General features: G+C 42.6%; 1 non-coding gene across 1 annotated transcript; it reads right to left on the reverse strand.

The window, feature by feature from the left end:
- Positions 1-268: 268 nt before the first annotated feature.
- trnav-uac (transfer RNA valine (anticodon UAC)) lies at positions 269-345 on the reverse strand. Its single transcript has one exon. It is a non-coding gene; the product is annotated as a tRNA-Val (tRNA).

Below are 345 nucleotides of genomic sequence, written 5' to 3' on the forward strand. Positions count from 1 at the left end.
GGTTATGACAAGTTATGTCAGCTGTTATGACATATTATGACATGGTTATGACCTTGTCATAACGTGTTATGACACTGTGTGTCAAGTCATACCATAAAAAAAAAAACAATTCACAAACTACTGCACTGGGCTTTTACTAGTATTAGTGGACCGATATAGACGTCTGTAGCGTCAGCTTGGTAAAAAAGGAAGATGTTTAATTAAGAACCTTAACCAAATTGGAAAGTTCATACATATTCATCCTGGTCCCCCCATGGGTATTGAACCCTGGTCCCCCCGTGGGAATTGAACCCACAACCCTGGCGTTGTAAGCGCCATGCTCTACCAACTGAGCCACACGGGACC

This window comes from Salvelinus fontinalis, chromosome 26, assembly GCF_029448725.1.
Source record: "Salvelinus fontinalis isolate EN_2023a chromosome 26, ASM2944872v1, whole genome shotgun sequence".
Classification (NCBI taxonomy): Eukaryota; Metazoa; Chordata; class Actinopteri; order Salmoniformes; family Salmonidae; genus Salvelinus; species Salvelinus fontinalis.